The following is a 20,142-nucleotide window of genomic DNA, read 5'->3' on the forward strand; positions in this document are numbered from 1 at the left end:
CTCTGATGTACCTTAACAAATGATACCACAGGAATATGACGAAAAACAAAAAAAGTTTTAGTAACAACAAGAGGCATGAAGAATAAAGAAAATAAGGCAAAGAAAGAATTAGATAAGAGAAATGATATTAATGAAGAACATGAATTTAATGAATTAGAAAATACACGTGTAGAAGAAAATAAACTGGAGAACTTCACATCTCAGAAGCCTGATCAACTTCACATATGGGAATGCACCTCCATTAATGACGTCAAAAATGTAAACAAATTGCAATTTAATAATGTAGAGAATATAGAGGATTTGAATATATATAGAAAATAATATTGTGCACATAGGTCGTGATGATAATTCAACGAAACCCGTTTCGAAAATGAAGAAATCTCGAACCCAAAATATTGAAAACAAAAATAATTATATGCATGCAAGATTCAGCGGAACTAGATTCGATTCTGAGAAAACTGATATCTAAAATGAATAGAGAAAATATAAAAGAATTAGCGCTTTCAAATGAAGATAAAATATTTGATTTGTATACAAAAGAAGAATTTAAGGAAACTCATGAGAAGATAAAAATTAGTAATAAAAGCCCTCAATTAAAAATATTGATATTTAAGCCTCCCATAAAAATTATAGATGACGCACAGTAATATAAGAAAAAAAGAGGAAAATAATTCGGTAACTTCTAATGAAATTTTGTACGCACAAAGAGGAGGTGTTGTCGAGTTTAGGTTTTGAATTTGGACCTTATAGGCCAACCAGGGGCCTGGCGGGGGGTCCTCAAATTAGGACACCTCGGCTATGTTAAATTTTTAAAACGATCCTATTTCTTCATTTTAGTTCCGATTTAAAAAAAATCATATATAGAATCTCCTCATCGAGAACTATAAAAATGTCGTAGCAGTAAATTATCTCTTATAGTTTAGGAGATATTGGCATTTGAAAATTAAAATTTTAAAATTTTTACCGTCCTTACTTTAGTTTTTTTTTTAATAGCGGGTTCAAATATTCCCGATTTTTTGCCAATTTTTTTTTTATTCGCTTAACAACAAGTTTATATATTATTATTTTCATCAAAATATGTAACAAATTTAAGAGTTAACCTTATGGATGAAAATAACCCAGCAAAATATTTGCTTACAAATTCACTAGAAAAATCACCAGAACTCATCGAGTAAAGTACTTACAATTCTACTAGAAAAAGTACTTATTTTTATTTGAGATGTTCCAAAAGTAAGTCAATATTATTTGGTTGGAAATAAGTTGTTTTTTAGTAGAGTTATTTATAGAATATTTATGAAAAAATAAAAATAAAAAGACGACACAGACTGGGGTTGAACTCAGTACCTTCTGTCTACCAGTTGAATGCTACTCTTACTACACCACTGCTTTGTTGTTTTATTGTGCGTCAAATAATAGTTTTCACACACAAATACTATTTTATTTTCTGTTTGTCTAAAAATAGACATTTGTTATCGTGTTCACAAAAAAAGAAAAAAAAACCGAAGAAGTAACTGTTTTATTTTTGTTTGTTTCTTTATTTTGATTTTTTTTAAACTTTACCTACAAAGTAAGTCATTAATGAAGTACTTAATGGTAATCATTGTAAGCAAAGATTTTACTGGGAATAAACAGTCAGTAAAGTCAGCTTTCCAAAAAGTATAAATTCTATATACATCTTCTTAGAAACTTTTTAGATAACTTAAAAAGAAAAAGATACTTTTTTCCCAAAAAAATGGCAAAAAATCTCCTTTTTTTAATTTTTTTAATTAAAATGCCTACAATTTTGGACTCAGTCATGATTTTTACATATTATCTGCTTGATACATAAACTTGTTGTTAAGCAAATAAAAAAATTGGCGAAAATCTGGAATATTTGGACCCGCTATTATAAAAAAAACTAAAGTAAGGACGGTAAAAATTTTAAAATTTTAATTTTCAAATTCGAATATCTCCTAAACTATAAGAGATAATTTACTGCATTACTACATTTCTTATAGTGCTCGATGAGGAGATTCTATATACGACATTTTTTTTAATCGGAACTCAAATGAAGAAATAGGATCTTTTTAAAAAATTAACATAGCCGAGGTGTCCCCGCCGGGCCCCTGGTTGGCCTATAAGGTCCAAATTCGACAACACCTACTTTTTGTGCATACCAAATTTCATTAAAATCGGATTAACCGTTTAGAAGTTTCCGAATTATTTCCTTCTTTTCCTTTTTTTCCTAAACCACTGTGCGACGTGTTAGCCGGTGCACACACGCTTTCGACGGCCTTAAAGTATTTTCCCAGCACTGAAAGAAATGTGGACCCTATGGGCAAAAAAGTAAAAATCCCATTATTGGGATTTTCATTCCTATTTTTGGGAATTGCGGGATGCCCTTTGACCTTTTCAATTATTTTTTTTGACAAATTTAACAAGCGTTGAAAATTACATTGAGTTTTGTCCATAAATAAAGATTTTGTCATATATTACATATTTGTTTAAGTTCTAAAACTATGATTTATATCAAAATTTTAATAGGGTCGCAGATAGCTACAACAATTTAGTCCATATTTATCCCTTAATATCATTTTTTAGTTAGATATGGAAATTATCGACCCTTTACAAAAAAGCCAATATCTCAATTACATTCAAAAATATGTTTATTTAAACCTGTGTCCTTTAATTTCATCTTTTTCATATTTTATTATTAAGTATGACAGAATATACATTTGGTATTGAATAAAATATTTGGACAATTTTTAAAAAATTATTTAGTTAATTATTTTATTAAAGACTATAACATTGTATATACAATAAAAAAAATTATAATTTTATTATGAGTCACGCACAACAACATCTAAATCACCCCACACAAACCACCTTTCCCGCCCACCGAAATATAAAACACAATTTAATACAATATCATCAGTTAGTATAATAGCTTTTTATTTGAACTGTTTATCTTAAACATAATACACTTAATTCTTACAACCTACTTATATAGTTAATTCCTAACACTACTATTTTCTATAAAATAGTCTGTCATATCGGTATACATATTCAGAAGGTAATATAAGTCCTTTAAATCTTCCTTGTTTTGAGATGATAGAGTTTCATAACAAATCCATCTTTTTCGCATAGTTGAAAGAACAGGATCAGAAGATAGAAGTAAACTATTAAAAATATCTTTATTCTGTATTTGCCTGGAGCATTTTCTTGAGCTGAATAGTTGAACATGCTTAAATCTCGATTCCTCGCCACCTGGGCTTCTTCTGTTAACTCTCCAAGTGGAAGAATATTCGATTCAATTATTATTTGACCATGACACAATACTTTGTGTACTGTTGGTGTTAATTCCCTCCATGGATATAGAGATACAAGTAATTTAGAAATTTCAGATGTATATTCCCCAAATCGATTTCCATTAATTTTGTGTTTACTATTCAGTGCCATTAAAATAGTGTTAACTCTTCGAAGCAACTCCTTGTCGATTCCAGTTATTTTTTAAGTAATTTCAAAATCAAGAAAAAACCTTCTCGCCGTATTACCGTCGTTTGTACTACCGCAACTTGGAAGTGGTTTGTCGATGTTTAATCCCATCTAAACTTTAAATTCTTCTTGGATTCTGCTTTTTTCCGCAACTCTCAGTTCTTTCAATTCTTCATTATTATACCCTTCACCTTCGTGAGAAGGGTATATATAAGTTTGTCATTCCGTTTGTAATTTCTATAATATAAAGTATATATATTCTGGATCCTTATAGATAGCGGAGTCGATTAAGCCATGTCCGTCTGTCTGTCTGTCTGTCTGTCTGTCCGTCTATCTGTTGAAATCAGTTTTTAGAGGACCCCAGATATCGGCGAGATCCGAATCTTCAATAATTCTATTAGACATGCTTTCGAGACAACCTCTGAAAATTTCTTTAAAAAATTTATAAAAGCAACAAGAACACTGTATATGTACTGTGTACTGTGTGTGTAGATGTATTTGGTTTTATTCAGCTGTGTATTTTTTTGTATGTTTGGAATCCAAACATAGAAAAAAATACATAGCAAAAAAATATGATTTGCATTTTTTGTTAAAATGAAATAATTTTCCCTTTTGTTTTGCAAATATATTTTTTAATGAATAGAAAAACGTATTTAAAACGCTTTTAATTATATGAGAGTAGATTGTGAATTATTGTACAATAATTTTTATGCGAATAATGTAAGTTTAAAATTTAAAACTAACACAAATTTTTCCAAGTGCTTTTTAAAACATTTTTTTACGATAAACAAAAACAGGATCTACGTCTCGTCAATGTTTACCAGCAATGAATACGAAGTGTTGTTGTTTTACTCTTGCTTGTATACTGTTAAGAACAACAACAACGTATTGTTAGTGTTGAGCGCATATAAGTGTATAGAAAACACACTGTCTATAGCTAAGCGCATTTACAAAAACAAAAGAGTACCGAGAGCATAGGGCTTGGGCACCCTTGGTTTGGATACTGTTGGCGTCATTGCGTTGTTGTTTTTGTTTTTCTGTGTTTTTCGTTATGTATGTTTAGATGTCTGTTGGTTTAGATGCCTTGTATATTTTGTGTTTTATTTCGTTTAGCGTTGTTGTTCTTTTTGTTTAGCTTTTGATGTAATAATAATGTAGTCGGGAAAAAATTTAAAATTTATAAAAGATGTTTAAAATACACTATGGTGAAGGGTATATAAGATTCGGCACAGCCGAATATAGCACTCTTACTTGTTTTTTGTTGATTTAGTAAGATTCTCTGGCACACTTCTATATTTGAGGTCGAATGCTATATGTAAAAAGTAATCCAAAGATCGTATTCTGGCTTGAAGTGGCGAAAGACAGGACTTCTTCATTAATACTTCTGCTTTTTTTATATTTGAGAATTGTGACTTTTTCTCATTACATATTTAGCATCTCCAGAAGGAAGAAGTTTCTGTTATGGCATTGCTGACCTTTCCATCAATCATTGTTAAGCTTAGCTGATATGATACGTTAATATAGAATTCCTTTATTTTTTGCAAATGGGCTCCAGTGCATTAATTTCATCTTTTAAATATTCCACTAAATCTATTGTTGTTTTCTTTGACTCCTTTATATATTCAAATCCAATGGGTCTACAAAAATTTTTTGAACCCGGAGTTGTATTGATCCATATATCTTCAAATGAATTACCGATGCTTGACTTCCACAAGCTTGTTTGTATTCTGGAAGTGCTGATAAACTGTCACATCCCCACTTACACATTAAGACAACATCACAGTTATGAATTTTCCTTAGTTGGTCTTTTGAAAAGTCTGACACAATTCTTGATGTTGTGTTTTCGAGCAAAGATGTTATATCAATACAAGCTTCTACATCATTAACAGCAATAGGTGATGGTAGGATAGATTGTTTTTTTCCTGGATCGCCTTGTATGATGGTAAAATATTGTATCCTTTTTCATGCAAAGCTTTCCTTAATATTTGGTACTTATTTCGACTGAGACCCAGTTCCAACATAAGCGCTATTGCTTCCTCTTCAGTAAAATTTGATTGTGATGTTGGAGTTGGTATACTTTCCACAATTCGCTTAAGTCGTTTTGGTGATGCATTAGGAAAAATAATTGCAATATGTTCGGCATCCATAGGTTGGTTTTCCTTTTTCAGCAATTTCCTCATTTGAGATTGAAAAAAGTTTTTGTGTGACCCTCTTTTTTTGACGGTGAACATAAGTCTTCGTATGACTTGCATGGCGCTCTTGCTGATGTGTTGTAAGTTGAGATTTCCGTAGTAGTTTCCCTCCAACTACAAAATTTTAATCGAAATTTCTTTTGATTTCCATCCACAGACTTACTTTTTACATCAAAAAGTTTTAAAAAGTTTTCAATTTTTGATATGCCTGTTTTGTCTATTTTCTACTATATGTAGTTTTTATATAATTTGAAATGTCTTCAATTCTTTCTGGCCCTTCTGAAGATACACTCCATAAAACGGAACACAACTCTTCATACTTTAATGTAATCTTCATTGTAGATTTATTAAATATGGTACTTAAAATCTGAGACGTTTTCTTATATACCAATTCTTGTCATTTCCGATACAGGTACTTATTCCAAAGTAAAACATTACGAATTGTCTACCTATTAACATTTAGGACTATATTACTATAACTTGAATTCAGTCATTGATATTTCTTATTAGTGAATGAATCAAAATTATCATTACCTGTATATTTTTACCTACATGATCATAAACGAAACAGAACGAAATGATCTGTCGAAAAAATTTTGGTAAAAAATAGTTATAAATTTCTGAAAATTTAAGCATAATAGGACCTTTCAATTATAAGGATAAGCAAACAAATAGAAAATAGGTAAATATAAGATTTAAATATGCTCTGTCATATTTAATACTAAAATATGAAAAATATGAAATTAAAGGATACAGGTTTAAATGAACATATTTTTGAATGTAATTGAGATATTGGCTTGAAAATTTTTGTAAAGAATCGAGAATTTCCATATCTAACTAAAAAATGATATTATTGCTGTAGCTATCTGCGACCCTATTAAAATTTTGATATAAATCTTAGTTTTAGAAATGAAACAAATATGTAATATATGACAAAATTCTTATTTATGAACAAAACTTAATGAAATCTTTAACGCTTGTTAAATTTGTCATTTCAAATAAGAAAATGCAAAAAAAAAATGAAAAGGTCAAAGGGCATCCCGCAATTCCCAAAAATAGGAATGAAAATCCCAAAAATGGGATTTTTACTTTTTTGCCTATAGGGTCCACATTTCTTTCAGGGCTGGGAAAATACTTTTGGAGTAAATAGAAAACATATTGAGGTTTTCAAAACTGCATTCAGTTTTCTGATCCCAGCTTTGGGATTTTAGAACATGTCGCCCAAAGTTGAAGTTTTGATAAAAAGTAGGTCATATTCGGAAGGACGCAGTGGCAACATTTTCCAAGTTTTTTACGCCAAAGCGTTCTGCGTAAAGATACCTTTTAGAAAACTATAAAATTGTTATATGTTCTTAAAGAAAATTTTATTTTATTAATAAAAGAGTTAAGACACATTTTGGGCAAAAAAAACGGCAAAAATCTATTTTTTGAATTTTTAAATTAAAAAACGTATATTTTTGGATCTGTAAATGATATTGATCTGAAATTTTTTGTATATTATTGTATTGAGTCCATTTGGTCCAAAAATACGCCCAGTATTTAGAAAAAGGCGGACCAAGGTATGGTAAATTTTGTATCACTAAATTTTTAAATGCCTATAACTCGGATATTATAAGAGATAAGTAGTATGTCCAAGCATGTTATTTCAAGATCTCGTCGAGCACTTTTAGAAAATATAAAAATTTGTATTTGGGTGAAAAACAAAAAAATGGCACGAGTTTAAAAATTTTACTTGTCGTAGGTACCCTACTTTGAGCCGCCACAGCTCCGTCCCTGGGGCATCTGCGGGGTTCATCTTCAAAACTTAAACAGGAATACTCCGTTTAGAAATGCCAGATTTATATCCAAAAAATTTCCATTCTGCCCACTGTGAAGCCCTGATTACCCCTATCGAAAGCCCCCTTCAAAATTTTACATAAATATCCACAATTCTAAGTATGTATATCTGAGGCTAGGTACAATTCAACTTAAATGTTTTATTATGAAAACTAAATAACATTTTGTTTTTGTAACAGGTGTAGGGTATTATATGGTCGGCCTCGCCGACTATAATTTTTTACTTGATTTAACTATGGTTAAGATCGGTCCATTATTTCACCTGGCTATGACCCTCCAAGAATAGTTAACATTAGTCCACTATTTTACCTAGTCTTCATACAACTTAACCAAGTTCTATACTAGCCTTGATGAACCTTATGAACTTTATAATTTGTTGGGGTAAGGTTGTTAGATTTTTTGACAAATGTAATAAAATAAAATGGGGATTAGTGGGGGTTAATTATCTTTATTTTTGTAGCGATATACGCACCTTTTTCCTGGAGGTTTTGTTTAAAAGTAAGTTTAACTTACAATTCTTTTCATCTTGAGGTCTAATGTATAACAATTATATTTTTTTCACAAGAGAGTTGAAAACTTTCCCACAGCCACGGATGTTTAATTAAAAGTATTATTAAAAAATATTAACTTAGTTACATATAAACAGACCGGCCGCCTTGCTTCTATGTATAAGTTTCTTATAATTCTGACTGTATTTCGGTTTACAATTTTATAGTGTATTACTTCATGCAAAAAAAAGAAATACTTTTAAGTAAAATTTGGAATAGCAATTCTAAAAGGTAATAATTATGTTTGGCAGAATTTAAATTAAATACATAATTATTTAAAGTAAGAAAAAATAAAACAAGTTAGTGTGCTATATTCGGCTGAGCCGAATCTTAAATACCCTCCACCACCTACCTTTATATTACTACATTTCTAATTGATCAAATATTTGTAGAAATAAGTTTTCACATGTTTTTAAAACAAAAATCCGGAGATTTATTGAACATTACAAACTCCACTTTCTTTTTTTTATAGCGCTTAGCGATATTTAGTAATTTGCATGACAGACGGACATAGCTAAATAGACTCAGAATATAAGTATATACCTTGTTGGGTTTCAGATGAATATTTCTTGGTGTTACACACGGAATGACAAACTTATATATACCCTCTATCACCACTGATGGTGGTGGAGGGTATAAAAATTCTGTATATATGATATTATTTGGTAATGAATATTGTGAATTTAAGAGATTTTCTGGAGGCGACCTAGTATGAGGGCTATGACAAAATATGGACCGATCGTGAAACATAAGAGTAATATTTTTGCTAAATGTGGGGATATCAGTATTTGGTAATAAGTTATGTGCGTTTAAGTGTTTTTCGGGTGAGAACCTTGTATGGGAGCTATAACCAAGGATGGTCCGATAGTGAAAACATTTTGAGATAACATTAATGTGTACCAAAATAGTATTTATGCTAAATATTTAATGGGTATCGCTATTTGGTAATAAGTTATGTGCCTTTAAGTGTTTTTCTGGAAGGGACCTTGTATGGGAGCTATGACCAGTTATGAACCTATCGGAAAAAAACATTTTACAATATTTACTACTTGTGCCAAACTTTATATGGATATCTTAATATAGTAATGAGTTATTTGTGTTTAAGTGAGGGGACCTTGTATGGGAGCTATGACCAATTATGGACAGACCTTTAATTAAAATATTACTGTACATAAGAGCAATACTTGTACCAAATTTTTTAAGGATATCTTAATTTAGTAATGAATTATGTGCATTTATGTTATTTTCGGGAGGAGACCTTGTATGGGAGCTATGACCAATTATGGACCGATCCATAAAAACCTTTCACTGTAATATTTATATGCATATGAGCAATACTTATACCAAATTTTGTATGGATATCTTAATTAAGTAATGAGTTATACGCGTTTAAGTGATTTTCGGAATGGGACCTTGTATGGGAGCTATAACCAATTATGGACCGATCGGAAAAAATTTTCACAATAATATTTCTTTATGTAAGAGTAATATTTCTACCTAATTGGTAATAAATTTTTTGCGTTTAAGTGATTTTCGGTATGGACCTTGTATGGGAGCTATGTCCATTTATGGATCAAGAAAATTTTTTTTGGATGAATTCTATTGGCATAAATTTTTAATTTGTAAAATTTTTTAATATGTCGACATTGTAAAGAAAATTATTAACAAAACCCCATTTTCCGGGAATATGTACTTATGTATAGGAGGTCTACGAAATTCTAAACCGATTCTGGCAATCTGCAGGGATTAAGCTCTTATGTAGATACAAATGTGGGGTGATTTTCATGGAATTATCTTGAATAGTTTTCGAGAAAATTACATCCGAATGTGTAAAAAATGCTTACTTTTTCGAGGTTGTTTTAAATTTTGATTCATAACTTTTCCCGGTGTGAATCGATTTTGCTCATTTTCAATACCAAACTGCTTAGGATAATAGTGAATATATTAGGTGAATTTTCCTGACTTCCTTTCCTTAGTTTAAACGTGAGCGTGTTTTAGGCAGACAGACAGATAGACGGACAGACAGACGGACATAGCTAAATCGACTCAGAATAAGGACCCAGAAAATATATAATTTGTTGGGTCTCAGATGAATATATCTTGGTGTTACAAACGGAATAACAAACTTATAAATACCCTCTATCACCACTGATGGTGGTGGAGGGTATAAAAATACCATAATAAAAAACGAAAATAAAATGTATAAAAGTGCTTTATTTATACAGAGCAAATGTTGTGATTTCGGTGATTGTGTTAGATGCCAATACATTATAGGTAATCTCATTGTCAAAACAATGTTCCGTACTGCAACAGGAGACAATCAAATGTGAATGGCCAAGGCAATTCTCACAATAATTGTGCTGTTTCACAACCTTCAACTTTTCTGTCACGTTCATGTCCATGAATTTAAGGCATTTTCTTAGAGGATAGTCCTTACGGCATAGGCGACAAATTAGAGCCTACTATTTCTATTATGAGGCTTCGCCTTTTGAAATCCAATGGCGAGAGACTTTGACGGCGTTGATTGGGCATTGTAATAGCTGTGAATAAAAGGAAAAAAATGTTAATGTTGTTCGAGATTGGGGAGTAAAACTAATTTGACGATTGGCCTAGTAACGATGCCATTGGCAGTTCGTACTTTGGCGACTCTAACTCGGTTATCCGAGCCATGAACAACTTTTTCAATGCGAGCTAGTCGCCATTGATTGGGTGGTAAATTATCTTGCCTAATGACGACTAAATCGCCAATAGCATAATCACGCTGGGGGAATTTCCACTTAAAACGTTTGTGAAGTTCTCTGAGGTATTTCTCTTTCCACCACTGCGCAAAAAGATGATGAAGAACCTTTAGATTTTGTCAACGATAAACATAACTCAATGAGTGATCTATTAGATTAGGTTCTAGGGGGAAATAACAATGCACTACCAATAAGGAAGTTTCCGGGGGTTAGCGCACATAGATCCGTGGGGTTTTCACTGCTAGGACTGAGTGGACTGGAGTTTAAACAAGCTTCGATATGAGCTAACAAAGTGGATAACTCCTCAAAGGTAAAATTCTGGCTATGAGAGACTCGTTTTAAGTGCATCTTGAAGCTTTTCACTCCGGCTTCCCAGAGACCGCCCACATAAGGTACCCCTGGCGGTAAAAAAATGCCATTCTAGTGGAGGAAAAGAGTGTAGATTGATCAGCTTTCGGTGTACAAGTGCTATATATAAATTGTGTTCTATTTGCATCCAATGTGTTAAAAGCGCAAACATATGCTGTACCATTGTCAGAGTATAATACCAAAGACTCTAAATATATGAAGATGTTGAACACAGTGTATTTAAAATTGACAAAATTTTGTGCATCTTTTAGATGAGGAGGCCTGGTAACAGGGAAGCTAAATCATCGTGCTCATGTTTACTGAGGGAATTTGGGAGAACAAAAAGCACATACACATGTATATGGTACTTTCCAATAGGAATGTACGTGTACATTGTTTTTGTTTTTATTTTTTTGTGAAAACACATTCAGGTTAAAGAATATCAAAAACTAAAAGAAGTTTTGTTTCTATACAATTTATGTGCAAATAACCTGTGGAAGAGAAAATGTTACCGATTGTGTAATTGTAGGGTAAGAATACGTGTTTTATTGTTGTAGAAATAAAACTATATCTATACGCACCGAATTAGAATGTTCTTTTTTAAGACTATTCAATTATGTATATACATACATATGTACTTACCATATGTAATTTTATAGACAGTTCAATTATGAAATTCTGTCTCTATTTTTGTATAGAATAAAGTGATAATAACACGATTTTTTTGTTTAGTATTTATTAAATTTATTTAGCGGTTTAATGTTTCAAAATTTTTATTTTTTCTGTACTGGATAATTTGTATTTGTATGTTTCCCATGTGGAATGCTTCCGTAGTAAAATAAGAACTAGTAAATTAATCATCTCCATTCTGTGTTTATAACATTCGTTATTCTCATCAAACTAAAAGGAATAAATTGTATTTTTGGTGCAACTTACGCATTGCTCAACAACAAATGTTTTTATGTTTTTCATAGCTTTATTTTCTAAAAATAATTTTTTCGAAGACTTTTATATGAATTTTACAAACTTCAAAAAATAAGTCAGATGGAAACTTCCAAATTCGGAATCTTTAGTATATTTTTTTTGCATGAACAACCATTTCTGAAGGATATGTCAAAATTTGCGCTAGTTTAATTATATTTACACGACACTTAACGCAAGATATTCGTTATTCAAAAGTAAACACAAAATGTGATGAGTTGGAATAACGGTAAATCAAAATCTGTATGTATTTTTTCTATATTTTTACCATAGTAACCAAATGTAAATACATAATTTGCAACAAAATTTGTTTCAAAATAATCCTTAAAAATTACTACTAAATTTTAACATTTAATTATGGTATTAAATTAATGTATGCATTTTTTCATAATTTTCTAGTTTTATATCTCTCTAAATATGTAATTCTAAAAATGTATATAATAAAAGGTTTTTATTTCGGTGCGAATCGATATAGTTTCATTTCTACAACAATAAAACACGTATTCTTACCCTACAATAACACAAATGGTAACATCATCTTTTCCACAGTTTATTTGCACATAAATTTTGTGAAACAAGACTTCTTTTAGTTAGTTTGTTTTGATTCGACGTATACACGCATATAAGAATGAATTGCTGAGAGATGAGAATAATACGTTCTCTGAGTATAATAAGTTCTCTGAGTACAATAAGTGGCAGTAGCCGTACTGCCATCGACAAATTTGGCACTGGCAGTACAATGTATGGCAGTAGAACATCTTTATATATCTATAGTCTTTGATAATACAGTCGGACATCTACGGTGGGAGAAGAAACGTGCAAATGCAGCAAGGAAAGCTTGCGTCGAGATTTCACTGGTTGCCCTAAAATGAATGGCCTTTGTCGAGAAACATATAAATACAAGCCGTACCCCTTTGTTACTTTACATCCTCGGCCTGCATATGTGTTGATGTCGAACGGTCCAGCGAAGTCGACACCGGTGTTAGCAAAGGGTCGCGAAAGTATTGTTCTTTCGGGGGTTCCAAACTGCACGGAGCTAAGGCCAGTGGAGAGATATTGGGCTCTTGTTAAAAGAGAAAAGAGTACAAAAAAGGTGTCCAAAAGTGTGGTAGATTTTAAACGGAGATGGACTACATGTTCGAGCAAAGTGACAGAAAGCACTATAAAAACGTTAATGCAAGGGTTTCCGAAAAGGGTTCAAAATTTCATCACTAGTGATTAAAACTATAAAAATATTTTTTTTTTGTAAATTGTAATAATAATTTGAATCAAATAAAAAATTTAATGGCACTGAATAGTAAACATAAAATTAATGGAAATCGATTTGGGGAATATACATCTGAAATTTCTAAATTACTTGTATCTCTGTATCCATGGAGGGAACTAAAACCAACAGTACACAAAGTATTGTGTCATGGTCAAATAATAATTGAATCGAATATTCTTCCACTTGGAAAGTTAACAGAAGAAGCCCAGGGAGCGAGGAATCGAGATTTTAAGCATGTTCAACTTTTCAGCTTAAGAAAATGCTCCAGGCAATCACAGAATGAAGATATTTTTAATAGTTTACTTCTATCTTCTGATCTTGTTCTTTCAACTATGCGAAAAATATGGATTTGTTATGAAACTCTATCATCTCAAAACGAGGAAGATTTAAAGGACTTATATTACCTTATGGATATGTATACCGATATGACAGATTATTTTATATTTTTATCCCGATCGGATGAGCCGTTTAGAAATGCCAGATTTATTTCCAAAAAATTTCCATTCTGCCCCACTGTGGGCTAGTAGAGAAATTGGTTTTGCAGCATTTTGTCGAGATACGAGTATATTAAACAATATTACGAACTTTAAAGCCCTATTCGGCTGGTTCACTTGTACCGGCGTTAAGTGAAATAATGGACCGATGTTAACCATTTCCAATAGACTTCGTCTCCGGTACCAAAGAAATTCCTGTACCAAATTTCATTGAATTATCTGAATTACGGACGACTAAGATAATGATTCTTAGCCGATTGGTATATTTTAAGGTGGGTATAGGCACAATATTATTACCACTAAAGTGGTGTAGGGTATAAAAAGTTTTTTCTCTAATCATCAAAATGATACTCTTGTTTGACTGACCATATAATACACTACACCTGTATACGAATAAAATGTGATTTAGTTTTTATAATAATGCATACAAGTTGAATTGTAATTTTCCTCAGATACTTAAGTCATTTATTGTTGAATAAAATTGTTTACATTTAAGTTAAATTTTGAAGGAAGCTTTTTATAGGGGCTAGGGTCAAATGGGACCCCATATAATTATAACCATTTTCAATAGGCTTTGACTACGGTAACGTAAAATATCATGTGCCAAATTTCATAGAACTATCTCCAAAATTGATTACAACGTTTATAAGCCCTATTAAGTGAAATAATGGACCGAAGCCGTGGGACAATAGAAGATCATGTAACAATTGAATTGAATTATTTTCAAAATTGCGACCTATAGTTTGATTACGAGGTTTACAGTGACGGACGGACATAGCTTTATCGACTCAGAAATTCTGAGCCAATTGGAATATTTAAAGGTGGGTATAGGACCAATATTTTATGCGTTGCAAACATCAGCATAAATTCAATATATCCTTCCCACTAAAGTGGTGTATGGTATATAAGTGACAAAAAAATTCAATTAAATCAATATTATTGTAATTATTTTACGTAATTGGATTCAGTGGCATATTTTTAAGTTTTTAAATTAAAAATTTAAACATTTCGGCCTATTTTTAAATCGAATTACATTATTCGCTGAGTAATTTCTTAGACTTAAGATGACTCTACTAACTTACAAGCTGATATATCAAAAATAACAAGTTAGAGTGTTATATTCGGCCATGCCGAATCTTATATACCCACCATCAAATGTTAATAAATTTTGATATTATCGATCTACTTATGTTGAATCATGTGTCAATATTAATATGAACATCGGGGAAATATTTGGAAGTGGGCCTTTAATAAGGTGGTGACCTTAATAGGGGCACATCATAGGGGCTCATACAAACATTTTTATGAAAAATTTCACCAATAAGTTATGAGTCAGTTATATTTGTAAAAGAGTTTTTGGTTAGTACAAAACTTATTTATGTAGAATTTGATAGCAGTACGAGCAGTTTTAAGCTAGTAATGAGCTTTAAGGTCATTTTTAAGGGGGCTTTACAAGTGGTATAGGGTTAATTAAGGACCGATCCTTATAAAATTTGATAAAGAGCTTTTAGCCTTCACAAAACTTGTTTATGTAAAATTTTACTGGTGTACTCACATTTTTAAATCAGTAATAAGCCTTAAAGTCATTTTCTGAATTGGATCGTATATGAGGGGTAGGGACAATTATGGAAAATCAATAAAAGAAAATCACTTTAATGCTTCTTTTAACCAGTTATGAGCGATAAAGTCATTTTCTGAAGGGGACTTTATATGGGGGGTAGGGTCAATTTTGACCGATCCATATAAAATTTGGAAATATCTTTGTGCCGAATTTCACCGCTATTGATGCTTCTCTTAGGCAGTTATGAGCGATAAAGTAATTTTCTGAAAGGGACTTTATATGGGGGGTAGGGTCAATTTTGGACCGATCCTTATAAAATTCTACGAAGAGATTTATGTTCCCATAAAACATCTTTCTGCCGAATTTCACCGCTATTGATGCTTCTTTAGCCAGTTATGTGCGTTAAAGTCATTTTGTGAAGGGGACTTTATATGGTGGGTAGGGTCAATTTTGGACCGATCCTTATGAAATTCTACGAGAAGATTTATGTTCACACAAAACATGTTTGTGCCGAATTTCACTGCTATTAATGCTTCTTTTAGCCAGTTATGAGCGATAAAGTCATTTTCTGAAGGGGACTTTATATGGGGGGTAGGTCAATTATGGACCGATCCGTATAAAATTTTACAAAGAGATTTATGTTCCCCTGAAACATGTTTGTGCCAAATTTCATCGCTATTGATGATTCTCTTAGCCAGTTATGAGCGATAAAGTCATTTTCTGAAGGGGCCTTATATGGGGGCTAGTCGAAATCATGGACCGATAATGCCCATTTTCAGTACCAAACAAATTACATCAACTATAAGTATTTGTGCAAAATTTCAGCTCGCTATCTACTTCCATTCGGACTCTATCGTGTTTTCAACAGACAGACAGACAGACGGACGGACATAGCTAGATCGTCTTAGAATCTAATAAGGACCCAGAATATATATACTTTTATGGGTCTTAGACGAATATTTCAATGTGTTACAAACGGAATGACAAAAACAATATACCCCCCCATCTTTTTTGATGGTGGGTATAAAAATGGCAATAAAGAAACAAGTAGGAAAGTATAGTCGGGCCTGGCTGACCATATAATACCCTACACCATGAGTATATTATTAAAATTTTTATTTTTTATAAAGAAACTTTTTATGTTGAATATTACCATTATTCCAAAATATTTAAGCAATTTATTAATAAAAAAACTAAAATTGCTAAATAAGGCTTTATATAGGTCAAATATGGGCCGATCCTCGGTAAATTTGGGAAAAGGATATATTTTTTAATAACAGTTAGTTTTGTTGAGTTTCATTGCGATACAAATGGTTAACGAGTAAATTACAAAACACTCACTAGTAAAGGATTGTTTTACTTACAAATAAAATAATTCTTACTGTCATAAAGGACAATCTTAACCTAAAAAAGTCACCAGGTTATAATTTAATTACGCATTCCACAGTGGGGCAGAATGGAAATTTTTTTGGAAATAAATCTGGAATTTCTAAACGGCTGATCCGATCGGGATAAAGGAGTATTCGAGTTTAAGTTTTGAACATGAACCCGCAGATGCCTCAGGGACGGAGCTGTGGCGGCTCAAAATAGGGTACCTACGACATGTAAAATTTTTAAACTCGTGGTATTTTTTTTTGTTTTCACCCAAATACAAAGATTTTTATATTTTCTGAAAGCGCTCGACGAGAAACATGCTTGGACATACTACTTATCTCTTATAATATCCGAGTTATAGGCATTTAAAAATTTAGTGATACAAAATTTACAATACCTTGGTCCGCCTTTTTTTTGAATACCATTTGGACCAAATGGACTCAATTTTTTCTTGTTAGTTAGACAACAAAATATATCAATAATATACAAAAAATTTCAGATCAATATTATTTACAGATCCAAAATATACGTTTTTTAATTTAAAAATTCAAAAAATTTTAGATTTTTGCCGTTTTTTTTGCCCAAAATGTGTCTTAACTCTTTTATTAATAAAATAAAATTTTCTTTAAGAACATATAACAATTTTATAGTTTTCTAAAAGGTATCTTTACGCAGAACGCTTTGGCGTAAAAAACTTGTCCTATTTTTTGAAAATATTGCCACTGTGTCTTTCCGAATATGACCTATTTTTTATCAAAACTTCAACTTTGGGCGACATGTTCTAAAATCCCAAAGCTGGGATCAGATAACTGAAAGCAGTTTTAGAAACCCCAATATGTTTTCTATTTACTCCAAAAGTATTTTCCCAGCCCTGAAAGAAATGTGTACCCTATGGGCAAAAATGTAAAAAATCCAATTTTTGGGATTTTCATTCCTATTTTTGGAAATTGCGGGATGCCCTTTGATCTTTTCAATTTTCTTTTGCATTTTCTTATTTGAAATGACAAATTTAACAAGCGTTGAAGATTTCATTGAGTTTTGTTCATAAATAAAGTTTTTGTCATATATTACATATTTGTTAAATTTCTAAAACTATGATTTATATCAAAATTTTAATAGGGTCGCAGATAGCTACAACAATTTAGTCCATATTTATCCCTTAATATCTTTTTTTAGTTAGATATGGAAATTCTCGACCCTTTACAAAAAATTTCAAGCCAATATCTCAATTACGTTCAAAAATATGTTCATTTAAACCTGTGTCCTTTAATTTCATCTTTTTCATATTTTAGTATTAAGTATGACAGAACATACATTTGGTGTTGAATAAAATATTTTGACAATTTTTAAAAATTATTTAGTTAATTATTTTATTAAAGACTATAACATTGTATATACAATAAAAAAATATAATTTTATTATGAGCCACGCACAACAACACCTAAATCACGTTCCCATGACAATTGGATCTTCGCTCCGGAACGACCCGAGTCATACTCGGCCAAAGATTGTCAACTCAGCGACAGCTGTATCAACCGAAAGTTTTTTCCCCAAAGAAAGAACTATCGGCCACAGTCGAGCTGTTACAACAACAACAACACCTAAATCACCCCACACAAACCAACTTTCCCGCCCACCGAAATATAAAACACAATTTAATACAATATCATCAGTTAGTATAATAGCTTTTTTTATTTGAACTGTTTATCTTAAACATAATACAATTAATTCTTACAACCTACTTATATAGTTAATTCCTAACACTACTTATTTTCTATAAAATAATGATAGAGTTTCATAACAAATCCATCTTTTTCGCATAGTTGAAAGAACGGGATCAGAAGATAGAAGTAAACTATTAAAAATATCTTCATTCTGTGATTGCCTGGAGCATTTTCTTGAGCTGAAAAGTTGAACATGCTTAAAATCTCGATTTCTCGCATCCTGGGCTTCTTCTGTTAACTCTCCAAGTGGACGAATATTCGATTCAATTATTATTTGACCATGACACAATACTTTGTGTACTGTTGGTGTTAGTTCCCTCCATGGATACAGAAATACAAGTAATTTAGAAATTTTAGATGTATATTCCCCAAATCGATTTCCATTAATTTTATGTTTACTATTTAGTGCCATTAAAATAGTGTTAACTCTTCGAAGCAACTCCTTGTCGATTCCAGTTATTTTTGAAGTAATTTCAAAATCACGAAAAAACCTTCTCGCCGTATTACCGTCATTTGTACTACCGCAACTTGGAAGTGGTTTGTCGATGTTTAATCCCATCTGAACTTTAAATTCTTCTTGGATTCTGCTTTTTTCCGAAGCTCTCAGTTCTGTCAATTCTTTATTATTTTTTGTTGATTTAGTAAGATTCTTCTATATTTGAGGTCGTATGCTATGTGTAAAAAGTAATCCAAAAATCGTATTCTGGCATGAAGTGGTGAAATTCCGAAAGACAGGACTTCTTCATTAATACTTCTGCTTTTGTTTATATTTGAGAATTGCGACTTTTTCTCATTACATATTGAGCATCTCCAGAAGGAAGAAGTTTCTGTTATGGCATTGCTGACCTTTCCATCAATCATTGTTAAGCTTAGCTGATATGATACGTTAATAGAGAATTCCTTTATTTTTATGCAAATGGGCTCCAGTGCATTTATTTCATCTTTTAAATATTCCACTAAATCTTTTGTTGTTTTCTTTGACTCCTTTATATATTCAAATCCAATGGGTCTACAAAAGTTTTTTGTACCGGGAGTTGTATTGATCCGTATATCTTTAAATGAATTTCCGATGCTTGACGATGATGGATTAAGGGAATATGAACGAATTCGTAATGGCACTAATGATGATATAAATACACTTTTGTAGTCTGCTAATGTCCGACTTCCACAAGCTTGTTTGTATTCTGGAAGTGCTGATAAACCGTCACATCCCCACTTACACATTAAGACAACATCACAGTTATGAATTTTCCTTAGTTGATCTTCTGAAAAGTCTGACACAATTCTTGATGCTGTTAATGATGCTTCCACATCATTAACAGCAATAGGTGATGGTAGGATAGTTTGTTTTTTTTCCTGGATCGCCTTGTATGATGGTAATATATTGTGTCCTTTTTCATGCAGAGCTTTCCTTAATATTTGGTACTTATTTCGACTGAGACCCAGTTCCAACATAAGCGCTATTGCTTCCTCTTCAGTAAAATTTGATTGTGATGTTGGAGTTGGTATACTTTCCACAATTCGCTTAAGTCGTTTTGGTGATGCATTAGGAAGAATAGTTGCAATATGTACGGCATCCATAGGTTGGTTTTCCTTTTTCAGCAT

This window comes from Lucilia cuprina, chromosome 4 (genome assembly GCF_022045245.1).
Source record: "Lucilia cuprina isolate Lc7/37 chromosome 4, ASM2204524v1, whole genome shotgun sequence".
NCBI classification, from domain to species: Eukaryota; Metazoa; Arthropoda; class Insecta; order Diptera; family Calliphoridae; genus Lucilia; species Lucilia cuprina.